The sequence below is a fragment of the Orcinus orca genome, chromosome 6, assembly GCF_937001465.1.
Source record: "Orcinus orca chromosome 6, mOrcOrc1.1, whole genome shotgun sequence".
Classification (NCBI taxonomy): Eukaryota; Metazoa; Chordata; class Mammalia; order Artiodactyla; family Delphinidae; genus Orcinus; species Orcinus orca.
Genome location: NC_064564.1, coordinates 97,041,375 through 97,066,210, shown reverse-complemented (window position 1 = coordinate 97,066,210; position 24,836 = coordinate 97,041,375). Strand labels below are relative to the sequence as shown.

Below are 24,836 nucleotides of genomic sequence, written 5' to 3'. Positions count from 1 at the left end.
TCCCGGGGTATGTGTCCATTCTCCTTGTTTGTCCTGCATAGGAGCGATGCCTCTGTGCTGTCTCCGAGGCATGAGCACCTTCTGCCAGGGATGCCTCTGGTTTTAGTTATTACACACTGATATGACACTTACTAGCTTCCAGGCAATGTTCTGAGTGCTTTCCAAATATTAATCTTTTCATCTTTGTAGCAACCCTCTGGCCATGCTGCTTCCCTGAGTACTGGCCACTGGGTAGGTAGGTGGGGGCAGAGCTCACGTCCCCGGTCTGTGTCCCTCTGTGGACGATGCTCTCATCGTGATACAGCTTCTCCTGGCTGCGGTTTACATCGATGTGCCAGGAAGCAGCCAAGTCTGAGAGTCCTGATGGAGTGCTGACTGCCCCGGATTTTTCTCCCTGACCCCGTTTCCTTCAGGGGGCCAGCAGGGCTCCACTGGCTACATTTTCTGAACCAAAGACTGGGCTCTGTAGTCTGAGAAAGAATGTTTGTGCTGCGTCTTTGTGCAAGAGGAGGCCTGGGAGGTGTTGTTTGGATACTGAGAGTGGAATTTTTGAGACATTTCGATGGTTTATGTGGAAAGTTAGAACAGAACATTTGAAATTGGGATAGTCCTGGAAAATTCAGGTCCCGTGATTTACTGTCAGGATACACAAGCTTTTAGTAAATAGTTAAGCGATGTGTAGTTTGAATTTTCTGTACTGAGCCTCTTGGAGCCTCAAAATGGAATAAATAGTACCTTCTAGCCCCAGAATCTTGCTAATACTTACCAGCCCCAGTTTACAGATGGGATGAGAAAACTGAGGCTCAGAGAGATGAAATGACTCCTGGAAGGGCACGCTGCTCTACGAGGACAGCCAAGGTTTGAACTCAAGTCTGTCCCCAGGCGAATACTTGACTGTAAAATGAGGATAATAATAGAACCTGTTTCCGTTAAAGGAGCTAATGACTGAAAACCCACTCAGGTGGAACTTGGCACAGAAAAGGGTCCCCTCCCTTTGTGTTTGTGCCGCTGACCCGCAGACAAGCGCCTTGTTTAGCCTTCGATGCTGAGAGTGGCTGTCGCGAGTGATGGCCTGCTCCCAGAGCAGGGCTGAGGGCCCGGCTCACAGGGCTAGAGGGACGTTCCAAGGGGCAGGGTCCAGGACCAGAAAGGGGCTGTGGCCAGCTGGGTGCTGTGTTGACGAAAGGCACCGGTCTGACTTAGAGAGAGGAGTGTGAAGACCTGGTCCCTGCACGCTACTTCCCTCAGGTGAGTCAGCCTCGGTCTAGACCTGAGGGTCTTGGTGGGAGAGGCAGCAACCAGCTCTGTCAGCCATCCCTTGACCCGAACCACTGGTGGGCCTAGAGTGGAGATAATGACAGCGTGAGCTCAGGTCTTGCTCGCTTTGCTCCCCCCACCATTCCCTCCCCAGGTCTGGTTATCAAATTCATACATAGTTGCTGTAGAAAATTAAGGTGTCAGGGAGCAATGGAAAAATCCTGCATGGTGTTCTTCCTGGAAGCAGCTCTCACCACCACCATCACCGCCATGGAGGACTCCACATGCCAGCCTGTTCTCTGCTGCAGCCGAGGGGGTCTTTCAAAGCTGCTTCCTTTTGCTTTTAGAATAAAAGACAAAACTAATGTTGGCATCTCTTGCAGGCCCTGGTGTACGTGCTTTGGTCCCCATGCTTTCTCTGCCCACAGGGCCAGTGAGAACCTGGAACCTTCCTCCCCTCCTCCCCAGTTAACTCATTCTTTGGGCCTTGGCTGCATGATTGTAGATGCCTCCCTTCGCCTTCCTGCTGTGGGTAAAACTGCCTGCTGTAAACGCTCACGTTCTGGCCCCCAGGTCTCTCTCCTTTTACAGCACTTTTCACAGTTGCAATTTTGTGCTTAATTAGTGTAATTATTTGTATTAGTACCCGTCTCCCCAGCTACACTGTGAGCTCTGTGAAATCAGGGTCTCTCTTCCTTTAAACACACATGCACACACCACACACACACTTTCTTTGAGACTTCTTTTTTTTCTTTTAACTTTTTATTTTGACCTAATTCAGACTTACAGAGAAGTTCCAAGAATAGAACAGAGAACTCCCATATACCCTTCACCCAGATTTGTCAAATGTTACCGTTTTATACATTTATTTTATTCTTCTCTCTGGGTATACATTTTTTTCCTAAACCATTTGAGGATCATTTATAGAGTCTTCCTTTCCCCCTAAATACTTCAGTGTATTTCCTAAAACCAATGACATTCTCCTATATAACCATGGTACACTTTTTAAACAAGAAATCAGTATTGATACAGTACTGTTATCTAATCTACAGACCTACAGGCTTTGCCAGTTGTCTTGGTAGTGTCCTTTGTAGCAAAGAAAACCCCAGATCGTGCGTTGCATGTGCTTATGTCTCTTCGGTCTCCTTTAAATTAGAGCAGTTCCTCAGGCTTTCTTTGTCTTTTGTGACCTTGACATTTTTGGAGAATACAGGCCAGTTATTTGGTAGAATTCTCCTCAGTTTGAGTCTGTTTTAACCCACCATGTGTCTTCAATGCCACTGAAACATCAAATGCACTCAGTTAACATTTGCTGAATGAAAAAAGTCAGCAGGTTGTCTAGTCTCCCCCACTCCCACTCCTTTCAGCAGAAGGATGTTTTGGGTTTTTTTGTTTTTTTTAATTTATTTTTGGCTGCGTTGGGTCTTTGTTGCTGCGCGCGGGCTTTCTCTAGTTGCGGCGAGTGGGGGCTACTCTTCGTTGCCGTGCGCGGGCTTCTCATTGCAGTGGCTTCTCTTGTTGGGGAGCACAGGCTCTAGGCACGCGGGCTTCAGTAGTTGTGGCACGCAGGCTCAGTAGTTGTGGTGCACAGGCTTAGTTGCTCCACAGCACGTGGGATCTTCCTGGCCCAGGCCTCGAACCTGTGTCCCCTTGCATTGGCAGGCGGATTCTTAACCCCTGTGCCACCAGGGAAGCCCAGAATGTTGTTATTTAGTTGCCATCTTGCTGTATATAGATTTGAATCTTGCTACTTTAACTTTTATGCATTTATTTTTTACTGGAAGTATAGTTGACATACAATATTATGTCAGTTTCAGGCGAACAACGTAGAGATTCGACATTTGCCTACATTATGAAATGATCACCACGATAAGTCTAGTAACCATCTGTCCCCATACAAAGTTATTACATAGTGTGGTCTACATTCCTTAAGCTGTATATTACATCCCTGTGGCTTATGTATTTTATAACTGGAAGTTTGTACTTCTTAATCCCTTCACCTAGTTTGCCCAACCTATCCCCCCACCCCCTGCAACCATCTGTTTGTCCTCTGTATCTATGAGTCTATTTCTGTTTTGTTTCATTTGTTCTTCTGTTTTTTTAGATTTCACATGTAAGTGAAGTCATACAGTATTTGTCTTTCTCTGTCTGGCTTACCTCACTTAGCATAATACCCTCTAGTTCAGTGGTCCCCAACCTTTTTGGCACCAGGGACGGGTTTCGTGGAAGACAGTTTTTCCATGGATGGCAGTGGGAATGGTTCAGGCGGTAATGCGAGCAATGAGGAGGGATGGGGAGCAATGCGGAGGGGTGGGGAGTGAAGGGGAGCAGTGGGGAGCGATGGGGAGGGATGGGGAGCGATGGGGAGTGAAGGGGAGGGATGGGGAGCGAAGGGGAGCAGTGGGGAGCGGCAGATGAAGCTTTCCTCGCTCACCCACTGCTCACCTCCTTCTGTGCTGCCTGGTTCCTAACAGGCCGCGGCCCAGTATCGGTCTGCAACCCGGGGGTTGCGGACCCCTCCTCTAGATCCGTGTTCCCACAAATGGCAAGGTTTTATTCTTTTTTATGGCTGAGTAATGTTCCATTGTATATATACACCACATCTTCTTTGTTCGTTCATCTACCCTGATATTCTTTTTTAATAACACAGCTTTCCCCACAAAAGAGAGGCTTCCTCCAGGGATAGTGAGCTGCTGTCTCTGCAGGAATACAAGCGGACGCCGGGCCATGGCTTGGCAGGGACGCTAGAGTGGAGAACAGAACATTTGGTGAGGGGCAAGACTCAGCCTGCACGTTCCTCCTGACACTGAGTGCCTTCTCCAAATGCAACTCTGACTTCCCAGGCCGAGGGGCCCAAGAATAAGGTAACTAGAATTTCTAATCCAAACCAGAACGTTTTGAGAATAAATGAGGAGCTGTTAGTAATTGCATCTAGTCAAGTAACTTCAACTTGGGCTATCCTGGACAAATCAGGATATGTGGTCACTCTACCCAAAGGTGACTTTGAAGTTGGAGATCAGTGCCTGGGGATCAGCCTAGAAAACCCTCTAGCAGTAGGAATTTTCTGCCTGGACAAAGCGAAACTCATCTCCCTGGCATTGCCTGCCAGGCCCATATTAGTGGCTTTGGTCCTCTCTGTGGTTGCACCTCCCTTGGTGTGCCCCTCCCAGCCTTTCTCCTGCTACATCCACTTTGTTTCAGCCCTCCCTTCACCTGTTCCTTCCTGCCACAGGGACTGAGAGAGCCTGGAACATCACTTCCAAACCCAGGCTGGATGGAGGAGGGGGGATGGGGTTTGTGATACATGCACAGGGGGGAAAACAGGCCAGCTGTGCTTCCTACTGACCCAATTTTAATGGAATTTAAGAGCCAGGGTGTGTAAGTGAGGTATGGCTGGAGACCAGAGTTTCCCTAGACCTAATCTTTCCCACCCGGCCCCCGCCACGCTCACACTTCCACCTGTCTTTTGTGCGCAGACACCCAGGTTCCTCTTCCAGCCCTAGTTCTGAGATCAGAACCGAGTTGCTGGTCTTTGGCAGAGGCACGGAAGCAGCTGGCATTGGGGACCCAGGCACAAGAGGATGGGCATTGAATGACTAGAAGGTGCAGAGAAGGACTTGGATGCAGAGAGACCAGGCAGGAAACCAGCATCTAGGGAGTCTGGTAACAAGGCCAATACAGGGTCATTTATCAGGAAGCCTAGAGTTGCAGTATTGAATGCCTGACACTTGGTCACAGGGGCAGGCACTGGTGTCTGATTAGTCCAGTTCCTTAACTCATTTTCTGCCTAGCAAAAAACACGAACTCTGCCTTCCTGGATTAAAAAGTGTAGGCATACCTCATTGTATTGGGCTTCGCAGATACTGTGTATTTTACATTGAAGGTTTATGGCAACCCTGCATCAGTCAGGTCTCTCGGTGCCATTTTTCCAACAGCATTTGCTCACTTCGGGTCTCTGTGTCACCTTTTGGTAATTCTCGCAATATTTCAAACACTCTACTGGCAAAAGGTAATGAGTCACTGAAGGCTCAAATGATGGTTAGCATTTTTTTTAGCAATAAAATATGTTTAATTAAGGTATGTATATTGTTTTTTAGACATAATGCTGTTATACACTTAATAAACTACAGTATAGTGCAAACATAATTTTTATATGCACTGGGAAACCAAAAAAATGTGTGTGACTCTTTTTATTGCAATATTTGCTTTATTGCTGTGTTCTGGAACGGAACCCACAGTATCTCTGAGGTATGCCTGTTTTATAGGGTGAAAATGTGAAGGTATAGAGATTTTCTGGGGCATCCTAGTCCTGTGGACTTCAAGAACATGGTCCAGTGCAGTATAGTGTTTTTATAACTCCAGGCATTGGTGGCTTTAAGGGAAAAGCCAGTTAGAATTTCTAGTTATTAGAATGCAAGATACTAGCACTTACTGAACTTTGGAAATTTTTCTGGTTAACTGTGGTACTATGTTTACTGGTTAAAAATGTTCTCCCCCACCCCACCCAGGCATAGCTATGTAAAAGCATTGAGTTTGAGGTCACCTTTTACAGGACAGAGAGGGTCACACAGTGTCTGAACTGGAAAGGACCTCAGAAGAATCTTTTCCAGCTCCCTCTCTTTACAGGTGGGGAAACTGAGGCATGCTCAGGGCACACAGATAGTCACAGAGCAGGGACTGGTACCTGGATCATATAGTTTCCAGCCCCCAGATCTTGGGTGTGTTTTCTAGATATCATCTAAGGAAGTTTATTAAATAGACTGTATATTTCTATCATTTTGTTAACATCTTTTGGCATTTGTCTAACTGTAGAAATAAGCTGTATTGGCATCAAAGTATTAATAGTTGTGCATTTCTTGCTCTTTTATGTAGAAGTTGCTAGGCTGATTTTTTTTTTGATTAATTTATTTTTGGCTGCATTGAGTGTTCGTTGCTGTGCTCGGGCTTCTCATTGCGGTGGCTTCTCTTGTGGATCTCGGGCTCTAGGCATGCGGACTTCAGTAGTTGTGGCATGCGGGCTCAGTAGCTGTGGCTCGTGGGCTCTAGAGCACAGGCTCAGTAGTTGTGGTGCACAGGCTTAGTTGTTCTGCGGCATGTGGGATCTTCCTGGACCAGGGCTCAAACCCATGTCCCATGCACTGGCAGGTGGATTCTTAACCACTGCACCACCAGGGAAGCCCTGCTAGGCTGATTGTTTTTTTTTCGTTTTTATGTAAGAAGATGATATATACCTTCCATTGAGTTTCTGTATTCTGTACTACTGTTTCTCAAACTTTAGCACATCAGAATCGCCTTTTAAAACACAAGCTGCTATGCCCCACCCGCAGAGTTTCTGAGTCAGTGGGTCTGAATCAGACTCAGGTGAGGCCTCAGAATTTGCATTTCTTTTTTTTTTAGCACATTTTTTAAACTTTTTGGCCAGGCCACATGGCCTGCGGGATTTTAGCTCCCCGACCAGGGATCAAACCTGTGGCCCCTGCAGTGGAAGCCCGGAGTCTTAACCACTGGACTGCCAGGGAAGTCCCATAATTTGCATTTCTAACAAGCTCCTCAGTGATGCTGCTGGTCCAGAGACCGGGGACCATCCTTTGAGGATCGCTGCCCCAGGCTTCGTGATAGTTCCAGATGGTGTGCTCTGTGCTTTACAGCCAGCTGGGCCCTCCTTGCTGCCCAACCAGCCCTCTGTCCTCCCTGTTGCTCCCATGCCAGCCAGCCTAGCTTCTCCACTCTCTCTGGGTCTCCTACCTGTTGCCCTCCCCTCTCCAGATGACCCCACCACCTGTGGCCCTGGGATGCTCAGGGCCGTCTGGAGGGAGCTTCCTCACCTTTCCTCCTCCCTCCTTCATTTTCTCTTTCTTCCTTTCTTCCAGTTTGAGAAATGAGTGTCTCTGGCTCTGGCTTACCTCTCCACTTCCAGTTGAAAACTGTCCTCCCATCACCAAAAAAAAAAAAAAGCCTTCTCCCAGCCCGGCCTTACCATTAGGTCACCGCCCCATCACTCCCTTCCTTTCACTGCCAAGCCTGCTGGCGGAATAGTTTACAGTCGCAGAAAAAGATTGGCTCTCACCTCTCTTGACATAGATATGCTATTCAATTCCAGAAGTTCAGGTTTTCTATACCTATGCTGAAAGAAAGACAGTTTTTTTAAGGGTTTTTTTGGTTTGTTTTTTTTTGGCTGCATTGGGTCTTTGCTACCGGGCGCGGGCTATCTCTAGTTGCGGCAATCGGGGGCTACTGTTCATTGCAGTGGGCGAGCTTCTCATGTGGTGGCTTCTCTTGTTGTGGAGCACGGGCTCTAGGCGTGCAGGCTTCAGTAGTTGTGGCATGTGTGCTCAGTAGTTGTGGCACGCAGGCTCAGTAGTTGTGGCGCGCGGGCTCTAGGGCATGTGGGCTTCAGTAGTTGTGGCTCAAGGGCTTAGTTGCTCTGCAGCATGTGGGATCTTCCCGGACCAGGGCTCGAACCCATGTCCCCTGCATTGGCAGGTGGATTCTTAACCACTGCGCCACCAGGGAAGTCCCAGAGAGACATATTTTTTTTATTTGTGGTAAAATACACATAACATAAAACTTACCATTTTAACCATTTTTAAGTGTATATACAGTTCCGTGGCATTAAGCACAGTCACACTTGTGTGCTACCATCACCACCATGCATCCACAGAACTCTCTTCATCTTACAAAACTGAAACTCTACCCACTGAATACTAACTCCCCATTCCCTCCCCGACCCCCCCACCCCATCCCTGGCAGCCACCCTCTACTTTCTGTCTCTATAATTTTGTCTACTCTAGGTACGTCATATAACTGGGATCATGCAGTACTTGCCGTTTTGTGATTGGCTTATTTCACTTAGCATAATGTCCTCCAGGTTCATCCATGTTGTCACATGTGTCAGAATTTTCTTCCTTTTTAAGGCTGAGTAATGCTCCATTGAACGTACATACAACATTTTGTTATTCAGTCATCTGTCAATGGATGCCTAGGTTGCTTCCACCTTTTGGCTATTGCAAGTAGTGCTTCTATGAACATGGGTGTACCGAAGGACACAATTCTGATTAAAGGGGGCTTGCAACCTCAGGTGAGATGTTTAGGCATTTATTTATCTAGCAGTCTCAGCTTTATCTATCGCCTGCATCCCCCAGCCCATTGTCCCCAGGCTTCCCCACCTGCCCCTTGAGCAACACTGCCCTTGCTGTGATGGCCAGGAACCGCTCACTTGTCAAGGTCAGTGGCATTTCATCACTCAGACCATTTGCTCTTTGTGCCGATGCCCCCCTGCTGGGGCTTCTGTGATGCAGCTCCCCTCCTGCCTCCCCACCCACCCTGGCTCATCCTCTGCTCTCTGGCTCCTTTTCCCTCTGTTCTGTCGTCCTGCAGGCCTTCCTGGGTGAGCACACCTTATCCCATCATCAGGGGCTCACAGGTCTGCTCCAGCCTGGTCATGTCTGTGTGTGTATCACATCTGAACATCTCCCCCTGAGTGTCCCCAGGTCCCTCTTCTGCATGTGCATGTCCAAAGCAGAGCTCTGCACCTTCCTCCTTAAAAATGTTCTCTCTGTAAGTGACGTGTCTTCCAGCATAGAAACCCCAGGGTCTCCCTTCACTCCTACAGCTGCACTGGACAAAGCCCTCCCATCACACCTCAGCCCCTCCTCCAACCTGCCCCTCCTTCCCCCCACTAAAACTGGGTGGGTTCACACACTTCTCCCATTTGCCTCTCTCCCCAGTGGGTCCCTAACATTTATACCTGCTTCATGTTGTTGCCAGAAAGTGTTCCCTGCAGAAGCACTAAGATCACCTCTTCTCTGCGGGTCCCACGTCGCCTGGCTCCCTCCGGCGTTGCTTTCCCCCGTCTCTCCCCCTAACCCTGCTGGTGATATGCTCTAAGCCAGGGCTTCCGACGCGTTAGTGCTAACATGCAGATTCTGATTCGAGGGGCCTGGGGGGTGGGCCCTGCCTTCTGCATCCCTACCAGGCCCCCCAGGTGGTGTTGAGACTGTGGCCAGAGACCACATGTTGAGTAGCTGGACTCCAGAATAGATCTGTGTATGACAAAGTGTGTATCACAAATAAAGTGGTTTTGGTCTATAAATAATGCAGGAATTTAAAATTTTTGTGTTGTAATTTTAACGTTTTCTGTTTTATACAAAGTTAATCTTAAATTTTTTCGATCATAAGGCAGATTCCCTTGTTGCAGTGATTATTTGCTACTAAAAGGCATTTTCAAAGACTAAGAAAGGCTTTAGTTTCTTAAGAGTTACCATATAGGTCCAGGTGAATGAATAATGGGGGGTTGAGAACGTTTCCCCATTAAAGGGGTACATGTTTGGGGTCGGGCTCCCCCCTGTGAGCATCCCCAGGGCAGAGACCTTCTCTTCCTCAGCTCCATCCCCAGCGCCCTGCTGGGCCTCCTCAGGATGTGGGCTGAAGGGTGAGGAGGCAAGTCTCGGCCTCCTCTTGGAGATGATGGTGGAAACTGGTGATTTGATGTGGGAAGACTGGGCTTGGAAGGGAGCCCCGTCAAAGGAGGGGAGGGAGAGGGTTCTTGGCAGCTGGCCTTGTTGAGGCCTATTTCATGACTTTTAATAGGGTTTTGCTGTGGAGGAGCCCTTGGGAGAAAACTGCTGGTGGAGGTGTCCCCTGGTGCTAGGCTTCCTCCTGGAGAGGGGAGGGGAGGGAGGGGAGGGGAGGGGAGGAGAGGGGAAGGGAAGGGAGGGGCGGGGAAGGGAGGGGAGGGAGGGGGAGGGGAGGGGAAGGGAGGGGAGGGGAGGGAAGGGAGGGAGGGGAAGGGAGGGGAGGGGAAGGGAGGGGAGGGGAGGGGGAGGGGAGGGGAGGGGAGGGGAAGGGAGGGGAGGGGAGGGGAGGGGAGGGGAGGGGAAGGGAGGGGAGGGGGAGGGGAGGGGAAGGGAGGGAGGGGAAGGGAGGGGAGGGGGAGGGGAGGGGAAGGGAGGGGAGGGGAGGGTGGAGGGGAGGGAGGGGAAGGGAGGGAGGGTAGTGGAGGGGGAGGGTAGCGGAGGGGAGGGGAGGGGAGGGCGGGCAATGGAGCCGAGCAAACTTGGGGGGCTCTGACTGCATTGGCTGCTTCAGGAGGGTCGGAGAAGCATGTCTCAAGTGGTGAAGGATCAGGTTCGTGAGTGAGGGGAGGGGGTGGATGTCAGGGAAGGCGGTAGCCGTTGGGGGCCAGCCTGCTCCAAAAGCTTCACTGCTCCTGCTGTCCCATTAGTCTCAGCAATTTAGTCCATCGTTGAAGGGCTTCATGATCTGGCCCCTGCTTGCCTCTCCCACTGTTCTGTGACTTTCCCCCTCGTTCCTAGGTCTGGCCAAAGGACTGTTCCCCGTTAAAATAGGTGTACCACCTCCTCCTGAGCCCTGTGGTGTGCACTGTTATCTCTTGGTGCAGGTTGTAAGCTGGGGCTGTCTCCGGACCCCCTCTCACTAACTCCGTGACCCCAGCGAGCCTCCTGGCGTTTTGATGTCCTCATTTCCACAGTGGGGATGACAGGCGTCCCCGCCTCACGAGGCTGGGTGAAGATCCCAGGATGACAAGGGCTTCTCCCAGTGGCACATGGTGATTACTCAGGAAGTACTGGTGGTCCGTCACTGCCTGCCATCTGTCCCTCTCAGTGAGCTTGTCAGAAGGACTGTAGCGTGGCACTTGTCCCCAGGTGGAGCCCCGGTCTCAGATGGAGAGGGCTGTGACCCATGCATGCTGCCCCGGGCAGGGTGGGGCCAGAGTGATGCCGTTGTGGGGTGGACCCCCTGGGGGGGGTGTCAGCTCACTGCGTGGATGTTGAAGACACCAAGAGTTGGCAGCTGGCAACAGAGTGAAAGGAGGAAAGCTGAGGGCCTGGGGGAGTTGAAATGGGTCGGCGAGCAGGACCTCTCAGACTTTAATGTGCAGGCGAACAGGATACCGTAGGCCTGGGGCCGGGCGTGAGATTGCGCGTTCCTAACGGACACCTGGGTTGATAACAGTGCTGCCAGTCTGGACACCGCCGTGAGTGGCATTGGTCAGGAATATGACACATGGTGGCGAGGCTCGTGGAGAAGAGCATATGGAGGAAGTGAAGTAAGCTGCGTGGCCGTCTCCCCAGCCCCGTGGAGCACATGCACCCAGGCGTCTGGGGTGTGGAGGGTTAGACGGGAATCAGACTGTGGGTGATGGACAAGGGGCAGCAGGAGCCCCTGCAGATTTGGGGATAAACGTTGGGTGATTTGATTTTGCCGTTTGATACTCCATCCTTCAAGGTGTAGTTTTGCCATTAGAATCCCCTTAAAAGCTGTTTGCATGGGCTCGAGGATGAGCTGTGGTCACACCCTAGACAAAGCCCCAGCAGCCAGTGGCACACACCTGACTTAACAGAAGCACTCCCCACACTGGAAGGTGATGATTTGATTATTCCTGCATCTCTCTCTCTGAGACAGCCTCTTCCTCACCTCTGAACCCCAGCACCTGCCGTGGAGCCTGGCCACAGCTGGGGCTCATTAAATGTCTGTGGCGTCATAGGGAGTGAGCTCAGAGTGTTCACGCAGGAAGAACACATAAAGCCCTGTGGCTGAAAGAGCGGGGGAACCAAGCACCGAGTCAGGTGCCTGGGAGAGCGGTGCTGTGGATGGGAGAAGGTGGTGTAAGCCGTCAGCAGGACCTCAGCTAAACATGCCAGGACCGTCTTCGGAAGATAGAACAGGGACTCGGAAAGGATGAGTGCTGGGGATCTGCATTGGGGCGTCCGTTGTGAGAGATGGGCTGTGGGTTTTCTGGAGTGGTGGAGGCTTCAACGGGAGGATGGGAATTTCAGCCAAGAAACCACTGGTTTGATCCAGGAACCCAGAGCAAACCTGATTTTCCGCTTCCTTCAGGAGAGGGCAGGTGTCCAGATTTATGCAAATGGAGGATTAAGAAATCTCTCCCTGTGCATCGGCGTGCCATAAGCAGCGCTTCCCAAGGCTGGGTGGAGCCAGCAGGTTGAGGCCCATCGTGTGGCAGGGGCTGGAGACACAGCTGTTGGCATGTTGAACCTCAGCCATGGAAGGAAGGGCCCCCTGAGGCGGGGGTCTAACTCCCTGAACCTCAGACCCCTGTGAGTTGGGGTCAACCTTATTTTGCTGAGAAGGAAATGGAGTCTCAGAGAGGTTCAGCAACTTGCCCACAGTCACACAGCTGGGAGGCAGAGGAGTCAGGCTACAACGTGGGTCCGTGGGCCAGGGGAGTGTCAGGTGGGGCAGCCCAGCCTGGGAGCGGGGTTTCTGGGGGAGGAGTGACAGGTATGGCAGTGGGGCCAGGGCTGGGGCAGGGTGGGGAGGGCTGCGGGTACCAGGCGCTGGGGGCAAGCGGGAGGAAGAGGAAGAAGCAGGGTCAGGTGAAGGCAGAAAGGGGCGAGGAGGTGACCAGGTGTCACGGGAGGGAGGTTTAAGCAGTTACACACCCTCGACTCGAATGAGGTATCAGGTGACAGCATTTTAAATTCTATCAGTTTGATCTTTGAACTCTTTCTTGCTCATGGAAAACTTAGGCACTACAGAAAATTTGAAAGAAGAGACAGACTAACAGTTTCCACGGTCTTGTGAGTTCCTTCATACTTTATACAATGACTTATTATAGTTGTGGTCACACTGTAGGTACACTTTTGTAACCAGCCTTTTTTACTTAATATTCTAACGTTTTCCATGTCATTATGAAGTCTTCATGGATATCCGTGGCTGTTTTATGATTTACTTAACTGGCCGTCTAAGCTTGGAAATTGGCTTTTTTGGTGTAATTTTCCATGTTATGTCTCTGGGAGGAAGATCTTTGCAAATAAAACTTTCATGTATGGATGTATCCTGACAGTAGGTTCCTAGAAATGGAATTACTGGTCAAACCACCTCCCAGCATTGTTGGAATGATATGCTGTTAGGAGTGCTGACACGGGCCTTCTAGGAGTGCAGGTGTCAGCCTTGTGCACACTAGCTCTTCACTCAGTGCATGTGTGTGTATCTCACAAGCATTTATTAAGTGCCTGTGAGGAGAGACTCCATTTTCTGTGGCCAGGCCAGCACCGTAGCGGCTGCCGGCATCTTGGGCTTGGCTGGGACGTGTGGGAAGTTTGATGGCACGTGATGTCCCAGCTCTGCCTGCCCAGGAGCCCGGGACAGGCAGCGCTCTTTGGCCGCGGGGTTCAGGCAGTGCTCACGCGCGGGTCTGGAGCTGCCTGCCTTCCCCACTGTCATGCTTAGGGACATGGAAGTACTGAGTGTGATGCTCCCATTTTGTCCTTTTATCCATGTCATTCGCAGATACTCAGGCTTGCTAGGCACTGCTCCGGGTGCTAGGGGCACAGCAGTTAACAACAAAGTCCCTGCCTTTAAGGAACTTCCATTCTAGTGGGAGGTAGGGACATGGGAATTGGGAGGAAACAGTCAGTGAACATACTTGATATGTCTAGCGGTGATAAACGCTAAGGAGAAGGGTGCAGTGAGAGGTCTGGACGGCCTCACTGATAAGACACCTGGCTCGCTCTAAGACACTTAGAGCGAGCCAGGTGGAGGATGTCTGAGAGAAGGGAGTTCCAAGCAGAGGGAACAGCAACTGCGAACACCGGAGGTGGGAACGAGCTTGTAACAACTGGGTACAGGGCAGGGGCAATGTGGCTGGAGCAGAGAGTGAGCAGGTGACGTGCTACGGGAGGCAGACAGTGAGGGGGCCCTCGTGTAGCAGAATGAGATCCAGGACCCGGAGTTCATTTTTCCATTGGCAGGTTTTGGAGCCAGAGGACCATCTGGAACAGTTGAGGCTAACCTGGTGCCTTTCTTGGATTTCCAGTGGGTGATCACGCAGGCCTGTGTTTGGTGGGAAAGCTCTGGGAGTGGAAGCCCAGGCTTTGGGAAGTCACTGGCTCCGTCAGCCCTTTGGTTTCCTCCTCTGTGCGATGAAGGACTTGAACTAGGAAACTGGTAAGGGTGTATTGAGCTTTTCAGGGCTGAGACCCTCTGTCCTGTTCTCAGTTAAGTGCTGGTTAGATCTTGGATTGTTTTAGTTGAACTAATAAGAGTATGTAAGTGCAATTGTTGATACATATTTACTTCTTAGTATGGTTGGCCGATCAGGTTTACTTTGTTACAGATAAGTCTTTCAGCCAGCTGTGGGTGGTCTTATAGTAGTGATGAGAAGCAGGTGGGGGATGGAGGGTACTCCCCCCCAACCAAGTGGTTTATCCACTCAACTGTCCATTTATCCCACAGTTAATTATTGAGCACCTGCTGGGTACCAGGCACCGGGACGTGGTCTTTAAAAGACCCAGACCCTGCCTTCATGAAGTTCACAGTCTAGTGCAGCAATGCCAGCTCTGCCAGAGGTTCATGGTGGGGAGGGACCCTGGTCAGAAAGACCAGGGTGCCTCCTACCTCTTGCCATAAACAAAAATTAAGTCAAAATGGATCAGTGCCCTAAATATAAGAGCTAAAGCCATGGAACTCTTGAGAAAAAACAGGGATAAATCTTCATGACCTTGGAGTTAGCAGTAGATTCTTGGATATGACACCAAAGCACAAGCAACAAAAGAAAAATAGATAAATTGGACTTCATCAAAATTAAAAACTTTTGTATCTCTAAAGACATCAAAAAAGTGACAAGACAGCCTACAGAATGGGAGAAAATATTTGCAAATCCTATCTGATAAAGGTTTAACATTAAGAATATATAATGAACTCCTATAACTAATCCAAATTAAGATAAACAACCCAATTTCCAAATGGGCAGAAGACTTGCATAGACATTTCTCTGAAGATCTACAAATGGCCAATAAGCACATGAAAAGTTGCTTAACATCAGTAGTCATTAGGAAAATGCAGATTAAAACCACAGTGAGATATCACTTGACATCTATTAGGATGGCTATTATCAAAAGTATAGGTAAGGATGTGGAGAAATTGGAACCCTCTTATATGGCTAGTAGGAATGTAAAATGGTGCAGCCTCTGTAGAAAGCAGTTTGGTGGCCCTTCAAAAGGCCAAACATAGAATTCCTGTATGACCCGGCAATTCCACTCCTAGGTATATACCCAAAAGTAGATGTTTGGACAGAAATGTCATTGCAGCACTATTTACAACAGCCAAATGGTGGAACCAGCTCAAGTGTCCACAGATGAATGGATAAACAAAATGTGGTCTCTCCATACAATGGAATATTATTCAGCCTTGAACAGGAATGCAGTTCTTATACATGCTACAGCATGGATGAACCTTAAACATTATGCTAAGCCCACTTATGAAATACCTAGAATAGGCAAATTCATAGAAAGTAGATTAGAGGTTGCCAGAGGTTGGGGGAGGGAGTAGGGAATTATTGCTTCATGGGTGCAGAGTTCCTGTTTGGAGTAATGGAAGAGTTCGGGGAATAGATCGTGGTGTTGGTTGCACAACATCGTGAATGTAATTAATGCCACTGAATTGTACACTTAAAAATGGTTGAAGCGGCAAATTTTATGTTCTGTTTAAACCACAGTTTAAAAAAAAGACCAGAGCAGGTAGTGCTGTGTCTGGGGGGAATACAACTTTGTCAGGAGCCACTGGGTCTGGGTTCCGCTCTGTGCCGGGTCACCTCGGGCATGGTCCTTGCTGTCTTTAGCCTGAATCCCTCTTCTGATGCGGGAGCTGGACGAGATGACACGTGTAGTCTCTGGTGGGTCATGGGTGGTCAGGAGATGCCTTCCCATCCCCTTTCATTCCATCCTTCCCAGTGTAAAAGGATTGTTCTACCTGGTAGAAAAGACAACAGTAAATCTGTTGGTTTTGCCCAAATTATCATTAATTATCTGCTCATCTGTTCTGCCTTTTTTTGTCAGGTGGTGGTCTAGCCACTTCCTGTCACCCTGTGGCCATGCATCTTTGGTGGCTGGGGTTTTTTTCCTCCCTAAAGCAGGGCTCATCTGGGCCCAACTTCCTGACATTCGTGCCTGCCCTTGATCACTTGCTCCTTCTTCCCTACTCTCGTTTACTGTGGGTCCTTTTTGGAAGTCTGAGCCCTCCTAATTAGAAGTCATCTGAGCACCTAGCCATGGTTATGGTTCCACTTGGTGGAATACTATAAAACTGTAACAAAAAATGCCAGTGAAGTGTTTGAAATACCTGGACAAATGTTTCATTGCGCAATGATGGGAAAGAGTAGGCTGTATGATTATATAGACATGACGAGTACAGCGTAGAAAGCAAACTAAAACCCTCCCGAAACAAGACAGCGCTGTTGGTGTTATGTGACATGAGTGTGTCGTAGCAGCTGGTCTGCTGAGCCGCCCGCTTCTCCTTCCCTCCAGGGTTAGCTGCCTTCCGGTGCTCAGAGCCAACTTGTTTTTTTCACAGCCATGGAGGTAGGTAGGTAGGTTCTGCGCTGCCCAAGCACCTCCCTTCGCCGTATGAAAGAACCTCAAGGTTTGGATGTTGTGAGGTTGTCCTGGATCCTCCTGGAGACCCACTCTCCTGCCACACTCAGGATCTAGCTGCCCCCCCGTCCCCATTTATCACTTCCCCCCCACCGCGTGGCTGCCCCCATGAGATCTGTTGCTTGGAGCCAACACGTGTGCCCCAAAAGTGAGCGGGCAAGGATCTGGTTGAGCTCAAGTTCATTGAGAAACCCAGTCTCCTGGGGGCTGCAGTGCGCCTGGGCCTGCATCAGGAGTCCTCCAAGTTCTGAGATCCTTGGAGGCAGGTGCCGTGGAAGGGGGCTGGCCGGCCACTCTCGGGATCTCCCTGGAAGGAGAGCTGTTAGTCACGGGGTAGGAGAGGCCCAGGCCAAACCCAGGGCCTGGCCTCAGGAAATGAGGTGGCCCACCCTGCTCTCCCGCGGTTAATAATTAACTCAGGGTGGCTGCCTGTCGAGCTGGAAGGGCCTTTAGACGTTCCCTGCACTCACTCCAGCCTACGCCTTTTGTAGAAGTGAGAGGAAGTCACTTACTATGTTTCCACAATTCTGAAAGATTCGTGTTCCATGTTTTAACTTCTCTGAAATCACGATCTTCACAATCAAAGGGTACTTTGGATGTACTGTTCCTTTAAAATAACTCTTCTGAAACACCTGTTGTCATTTTAGAACAGAGGGAAGATGGTAATAAATACCCGGTCATTACTCAGGTTTCTGATGTTGCAGAGTTAAAGGCAAAAAGGGTTTTTCTGGACCATTTCCTCCCTAAGAGGAAATTTACCAAAATGCGAGCTGTGGGGAGGGTTGATGAAGATTATCTCAAAGGGTAAGAACATACCTGGAGTCAGTAAATTGCAGAAACAATAGTGATTAAGTGGAGCCTTTTCCCTCCAGTGAATCACCTGTAGTTCACCTTCCTCCGGTCATGCAGGACGGGGAGCTCAGTGGGGAGGTGTGTGATGCCCTGAACTGAGCTTGGGACCCTCACCCCATTTGGCGGCTGACTGTGTGACTTGGGCAGGGTTCTCTGAGTCTCATCTACCTTCTGTGAAATGCGGACAGCTGTAGGAACCTTGGTTGCACCCCAGGATAGGAAGCCTGGGAATGGGAACGGCCCAGGGACTAAGACGGAGGGGGGTGGGAGGGGCCGTCATGCAGGGGCAGTCCTCAGAGTAGCTGGTATTACGTGTCTGCCGTGGGCCAGGGCCTCCACGGGGTTAGATACGAGATTGCCACTCCTCAGAATTACTTACAGATGATGAAACAGACTTTGAAAGTTAATTTGTCCAGGGTCCTATCAGCTTGGGAGTGGCGGAGCAGAGACTGGAACCCAAATCTGGTTTATTCCTTCAGACCTCCAGTCGGCCCTGGCCTGCTGAGACCCCTGGCCACCCAGGGCCCCCAGGCAGTGGTGTCCCTGGTCAAGTGGCTTGAGGACTTCTTGAGATTAAAGAATGGATTGTACGTCTGTATTCCCAGCTCCCAGCATGTGGAAGGTCTCAGTACAAATAAATAAAGGCAGCAATAAGATATATTATTTTCATTTCATTATTCCTAAATACTATTCTGATTAGCATTTTGGCACGCCTTTATAAGTCTTTTCTTTCTTTTTTTTTTTTAGAGTTAATGTGGTTTCTTTTAATCAATTTTCTGACCCCATTCCCACCCCCGCCCACCTCCAAGTCAAAGCCCTGGAAATCAGACTAGGCTACGTAAAAATACGTTTTTATCTTGGTCTCTGGACCTGCCGGCAACCAGTAGGGTCACTGTACCTAATATAACCTGAGATGGCCCCTCGGATTAAAACTTTACAGGCAGAGGATTTTAAAGCTGGAAGGCGACTTAGAGGGCTCTAAGCTGGGAAACCGAGCTAAAAAGAAATGGAGTAGTAACTTCCCAGGTCACTTCGCTGATTACAGACAAATAGGGCGGTGCTGGCGCGGGGGTGGGGGGGGGAGTATTTTTCTGTGCTTCCTTGAGATAAAATTATGGTGAGGGCTGCTGGTGGTGAGGATTGGGTTTCTCTGGCCAGGCTGCTGCTGGCTTCAGACTCCTTGGCAAGAGCAGAGCTGGCAGGAAGGTCCAGTTGTGAGATTCCAGCTTCTTGGCTGGGATGTGCTGCGATTAGCACATCTCAAACCTTTCAAAGTGACTTTGGCTGTTTTCTTTTCTGAAGGCTTCTGCTGCTTTTGGCTGTAAAGGGGTGGGGGCTGGAGCCTAAGATAGAAATATTATGGACTGACACCCAAATGGGTGTGTCTGTGCCCCAAAGGCAAATATTAGCACAGTATTTTTGTAAAGTTGATGCAACTTGATTCATGTCCCTGTAAGAGTAAATTTATTCTATCCTGTTTTCCAGTCTGTTTGGGGCCCAGTGGAACTATTCAAAGGGAGAATGAGAAGAGACGGGTTGCTTAATTTTAGGTAGAAACTGCTCAATATTTTAGCTTTACATACTGCTTTTTGTCTTCATATTGTTTTACCCTCTACTTCATAGTTTGATGGGCCATTTTAGTTTTTTCCCAAGATGGAGGTATCCATTTAGAATTATTTCCCATGAGAAATCCATTTAAGAAATCCAGTTTTGGACAGTGCCACTTTGAGTGGGTTTTGGCACTGTCGAAACAGAAATCATAATAGAATCTTGGTCCTGGAAGCTGGAAGCTCATCTCTCCTACCCCTGCCAGTGCCAGCCTGCCCTCTGCAACTTACTCACCAAGGGCCATATCCACCTCCTCTGCTTGATCACCTCTAGTGACGGGGAGCTCCCTCTCTCCCAAGGCAGTCCCTTCCGTATTTGTGCAGCCCTGAGTGTTCAAAAGGTCTTCCTTCTGGTTTTTTTGTTTTGTTTTGTTTTTTCCTTCCATCTTCCACCTATTGAACCCTTGGGGTCTGAAACAGTCAGTCTAATCTTGGTGGTAGTAATAAGTACCGTTGATCGGGCCCTGCTAGTGCCAGTTAGTATGCACATATGTTACCTTCAGTGCTTAAAACAACCTTGGAAAACAGAATTTCCACCTTTCTATAGATAAGGACACTGAGTCTCGGGGAGGGTGAGTGATCTCTGTTAAGTTCACACAGCTGGTAAGTGTAAGCTGGGGTTCCAGTCCACATTTCTGCTTGATTCCACTGAGGCTGACCTTCCCACAGCCTCACACCATATCCTAATTCCCCTTCTGTGTGACATCCTGGATATTTGAAGAACCTAGTCTCCTCCCTCAGATTTCTCTAGGATTTCAGTTATTCCTCAGACACTCTGACTAATAAATCTGTTTCTATGGGGTTCCTAAAACGTGCGTGTATTTCCCCTCCTGGCCTTTGCACATGTAGTGTGCAGTTTCTGGACTGCCACTGCTTCTACCGGGCTAGTTTCCCTTTATCCTGCAGGCTTCCCCATGGAGCCTTTGTGTGCTGGTCCCGCCACCCACCCCAGCCTGCCTGGCTTGGGTCGGGAGCCTTCCTGCTGTTCCCCTGGCACCCTGGGCTTTCATCCCCCTTAGAACTCGAAACTCCAGGCATCTGTGCCTTCCCTCACCCTACTCCCTCGGCCTGGCCCAGAGCAGGTGCCCAGTAAGTAAATACTGAGTGAGTAAAAGGTACGGAACTCCTGCCAAAGTAATAACAAAAGCTGGAAGGAATCATAAACAAGATGGATGGGTCTGTGAAACTGTGGTCCTAGTCCCATGCAGGGATTTGGCTTGGAGGCTGTTGACAGCTTGTCTGGTGGTAGGTCCCACAAGTCTTCTCCCCCAGCGTGGTTTGGTTCAGCCCCTCAACAGCTGGCAGATGTCCCCTCTCTTCTTCCAGCAAGAGGCGGGCTTGCTGGCCTCTGAAGTTTCTGGGTTCACTGATGTGGTACGTAACGGGGGAGTTGACCAGTCACTGTTCAGACACGCTCGGGGTGGGGAGACTGGGACACAGCCCTTCTCATTTCTCCCCAGTGAAGCGTCCACGTGCGTGGAGAGGCGGCTGCAGAAGGCTTGGGTGCTGTGAGATACGTGGTTTAACACTACACCATGGTAACCTTTCCCTAAACATTTTCTTTAAACTTCTAAAAATCTCATTTAAAAGATCTCATGAAAATGGTGTTAACATTTGGGAGACTGTTCCCCGGGAGGGGCATCATGTTTGGAAGGGGTGTGAGGCAGCTGCTCTAGCCCTCTTGAGAGCAGCACTCTCACACTTGGGATTTGTGCTTTTTTCCTCGGTGGTACTTCAAGAAAGAGGAAAGGAAAGAATGTGATGACGTCATTTAACGTCCTCACAGGTCGAACGTATTCTCTGGTCGCCTAGGAGCAAACTCTGTGTTTCAGGTGCTAGGCGGCTTCTCATCACAGCCCTGGACACTCAGCTCGCGGGTCGTCGTCAGAGGTTGGTTTCTCTTTATAGCAACATCACCTCTGTCCCGAAATGCCTGCAGCTCCCACAGCATTCTTAGTCTTGCCCTTCAGGGAGCTTAAAACTACTTCTTGTTATCCTCCCGGTATCAAGTATAACTTTTCTTTGGTTAGTTTTGCAAGTGTCATGGTGTCGAGCCTATAAATAAACCCAACTCCATAATAAGAAAACTATTTGACATTTTGAAGTTGTACGAGAACAAGGGCGCTAATTACAGGTCTCATTGGAACACAACTGATCCTACAGATTACCCCACCCTGCTTCTCAGGGGCTACGGGTTGGAGGTCCACTCCCTGGGCAAGTTACCGGCTCTATGGAGTAAAGGATTTGATCCCAAGATGGTACTTCTGGAGTATTAGGATTAATAATTGCAGGGGTGGGGGAGGGATAAATTAGGAGGTTGGGATTAACATATATACACTGCTATATATAAAATAAACAACAAGGACCTACTGTATATATAGCACAGGTAACTCTACTCAATTTTTGTAATAACCTATATGAGAAAAGAACCTGAAAAAGAATGTGTGTGTGTGTGTGTGTGTGTGTATATGTATATATATGTATTACTGAATCACTGTGCTGTACACCTGAAACTAGCACAACATTGTAAATCAACTATACTTCAATTAAAAAATAAAACTGAACTAGAAAAAGAAGGATTAATAATTGCAGGATAATTTGGGTATTAAGCTGTGGGGTTAAGGAGACTTGTGTGAGCATTTTCTCCCATGCGGTGAATAATGTGAAGTCAGAGTTAAAAACTCATGAATGCATTCATGGAAGCATTTTTTCTAAATAAAAGGCATTAAATACTTTTATATATGCATACCCAAATTAAAAATAAGTCTTGTGCACCAGTACTTCCATTGTCAGCTGTGATTATTGTATTAATTAGCAGGCTTAAAGCTTTAAAGATGTTATTTAAAATTTCTTTGGTGTATAGGCCCAGGACAAATTAGTTTATTGGCTTTACCATTGAATTAGCAACATGAAAATGCCTCCCTTAATGAATAGATTTTTCTAATTTAGTAAGTATTCAGTAGTGATTATGTTTACATTCTAAACTAGTTTTTAAAATAAGTTAGTATATTTATCTTTGTATTATTATGCAGTGTTGTACTTTGGAAATTAAAGCCAAGTAAGCGGGGAAAAAAATGGCAGAAGGTAGTGTTGATAAATTTACAAAAATTATAGTCATGGTGAATATTAAATTCCATGTACCAGTTGTATGGTAATATGGTTATCAACTGCACATAATGTAAAATTAATAAAGTGAAATCGTTTTTTTAAGATACGGGCATGTCACAGATGAACTAAAATCACTGGTTTTTAATTAGTTGGAGTGAGTTTTATTAACATTTGCAAAGCTAATAAATCATACAAAATGCATGTATATCTTTTTCTCTTCTTCCTTAAGACAGTGGTAGTTGACTGTCACCCACTTATGAGAGTGTGCATAACAGAAGGCACTCTGGTCTTTTTTTATAACTTGGATATTATGAATTGTTAAGAATTGCTGTCTGTGAGAGACGTGAACTAATTTGAACAAAGGGAGACGTCTGGTTAGAAAATATCACATGATAGAATCCTTTCTGAACCGAATTTATTTTCATGTTGCTTACTTCCTCTGTTATGACCACAGCGCTAATTCCAGCACCAGCGTATAGACTGGAGTCTGTTATTTCAGCATTGCCTTAAGGAAGTGCTTCCCCAGACTGAGTGATGGGGCAGCTAAGCTATAGACAACCCTCTTTGGCTCTGGGAAGCGACTTGTAATATAGACGGGAAAACTGACATGGGGTGCTGACCTAACCAAGCCCCTGACTCTAAGCACAGATGGTCAAAACTGAAAGGAAGTACCTGATTAAGAGTTTTCCACTGCCTTGGTGCTCAGACACCCTGCATCAGTGTCCCCTTGGGATGCTTATTACAGATGCAGTTTCTACCTGACAACTAAAGCAAGGCAAGGTCCTGGTTGGGATCTTGGATCAAGAGGAAAGAAAGAAAGGGACACCATCAGAACAATTTTCAAAATTTTAGCATGGACTATAAGTGCTTTATTGATGTTAAATTTCCTCAATTTGATAATTGTACTGTGGTTATGAAATGTCCTTGTTCCTGGGAGATACCTGCTAAAATATTTAGAGGTAAAGGGGCATGATATCTACAACTTTCAAGTGTTCATTAGAAAGCTTTGGGGGTGTGGTGTGTGTATGTGCAGGGGAGAGAGAGAAAGCATATGTGACAAAATGTTAAGTTGAATCCAGGCCAGTGGGGATGTACAGGAGTTTCATTTTTCCTGCAGCTTTTCTCTAAGCTCAAAAAAAATTGCAAGTTTCAAAATGCAGTCTCCTGGGTTCTTACTAAACCAGAATCTCTGTGGGTGGTACCCAAGAATCTGTATTTTTTTTTTTTTTTGGCGGTACGAGGGCCTCTCACTGTTGTGGCCTCTCCCGTTGCGGAGCACAGGCTCCAGACGCGCAGGCTCAGCAGCCATGGCTCACGGGCCCAGCTGCTCCGTGGCATGTGGGATCTTCCCGGACCGGGGCACGAACCCGTGTCCCCTGCATCAGCAGGTGGACTCTCAACCACTGCGCCACCAGGGAAGCCCAAGAATCTGTATTTTAACAAGCTCCCCAGATGATTCTTAAGTACACTAAAGTTTAATTTAAGTCTCTGGTTAAAAAGAGTCTCCTTTTAATCACTGTTTCTGTTTCAGCAACTTAAATATTAAGTATACATTCTTGCAGTTTGATCTAATCTTGATCTAGTGCTTGATAAATGATAAATCCCCATCCAGGTGTTTGTAAGTTTTATCTTTAGGAGGGAATACGCCCTAATTACTTACTTCAGCAGGGTGTAAGGAACACTTAGGCCCAGGTTAAGAACAGATTGGAACTTAGAAGCTGGCCTCGTGGGAGGTGCGGCGAAGCACCGGAAAGTGGTGGTTTTCCTGTCAGTATGCGGCGTGGTCGGGAGTGATGCGAGTGATTATTAAGGCCCCTGCTGGCCCCACCCCAGCCCAGACTCGGTTAGCCCGTGATGCAGCCCAGCTGCTGTGTTTACAGCGAAAAGGAGGAGGAAGCAATATTGGTATTAGCAGCTAAACAAATAAAACATTTATCTTAAATACATTACATACTGGTATTTGAGAAGCTCATAATCTGAGTCCGCCGCCTAGCATGGCTGATGGTATATGAATGTTTATTACTTTTCCATCTAGAGATCCGTCTTCTGCTGATCAGACATCTGTTGGGGCTCATAAATAGCCAGAAAAAGGGAAGCACGCTCTCCTGAGTTCACTAGGGAAAGGGAGGGAATTGGGAGACAGAGAAGGCCTTATATATTCTGGGAGACTTTTAAAATGAGCTGACACGCGGATGATAAACGAGAAAGCATAACTATCCTTGTTTCCCTTGAGGAAGAGGGAGGAAAGCAGAAAGTCACGCTAGGAGGTGAAGTGTGTTCCTCTGGTGGTCACTAGGTGGCAGCATTGGCCTAGGTCAGCTTGAGGATGGTTCAGGTTGACTCCTGTAGGGAGCCAGCTGTGCCTCATTTGTGTGGTCTACTCACACATCAGGTGTTTTAAAATCAGGACTGCTCTCTTCTTTTTTTTGTCTTTTCTTTTTTTCCTAACTGAAACGTTTGCACTCTTGAGTTAGAGATCTAGCTCTTATTCTTAAAAACAAGGGTATGAAATAACTTTAACACTTCTTTTTGAAATGATCAAAATGGAGTTGGGTTGCTTTCTGACTTTCTTCTCTAGTGGAGAAGACGACTACTC

The 24,836-nt window shown here is 48.2% G+C and overlaps 1 protein-coding gene across 13 annotated transcripts in view; it reads left to right on the top strand.

Annotated features, from left to right (window-relative positions):
* Positions 1-24,836, top strand: part of PTPN3 (protein tyrosine phosphatase non-receptor type 3) — a 143,957-nt gene that overhangs the window by 39,296 nt on the left and 79,825 nt on the right. For 3 of the 13 annotated variants that reach the window (XM_049710955.1, XM_049710956.1, XM_049710954.1), the window contains exon 3: positions 3,908-4,121. The exons of 9 other annotated variants lie outside the window; for them this stretch is intronic. The gene's annotated coding sequence lies outside the window, so the exon portion shown is untranslated. Of the gene's footprint in view, positions 1-3,907; positions 4,122-12,644; positions 14,191-24,836 lie in introns of those variants that run through there. One more of the 13 variants, XM_033427520.2, reaches the window with a different exon arrangement.